Source organism: Pyrgilauda ruficollis, unplaced genomic scaffold (assembly GCF_017590135.1).
Source record: "Pyrgilauda ruficollis isolate IOZ18807 unplaced genomic scaffold, ASM1759013v1 scaffold4, whole genome shotgun sequence".
NCBI classification, from domain to species: Eukaryota; Metazoa; Chordata; class Aves; order Passeriformes; family Passeridae; genus Pyrgilauda; species Pyrgilauda ruficollis.
In genome coordinates, this window is record NW_024525489.1 from 22,822,019 (window position 1) to 22,822,440 (window position 422).

The window sequence follows — 422 nt, forward strand, 5'->3', positions numbered from 1 at the left end:
CCCGGCCACCGTAGTGAGGCGCCCCGCACGCTGCCTGACGGCAAAGCTCAGCGAGCGAGCGCGGCTGGGAATGAAGCGGGGCGGGAGGCGGAGGGCAGCGGCTGCCGCTCAGCTGGAGCCTTTGTGCCGCGCTAGTGGAGCCTCTGCTGGCGCTCTGCCCTGCACCGTTAGCAATCCCACAGGCAGGCAAGCGGTGAACAGCCGCAGAGGGAAAGCCCCGGCAGGTCCCCAGTGCCGCCATGGCGGGGCCCGCCCGTGTGTGCGGAGCCTGGGTTTGTGTTCTGTGGGCACTGAAGCCTCTTTTGGAAGCGATTCTTTTTAGGTGCTTCTGTTGCAGCTGCACTGGTGCCTCATAGTTCGAACTACACCTTTGAAGCTGTTAATGCTTCGTTTCCCGATACTTGCAATAAATACTGGCACTG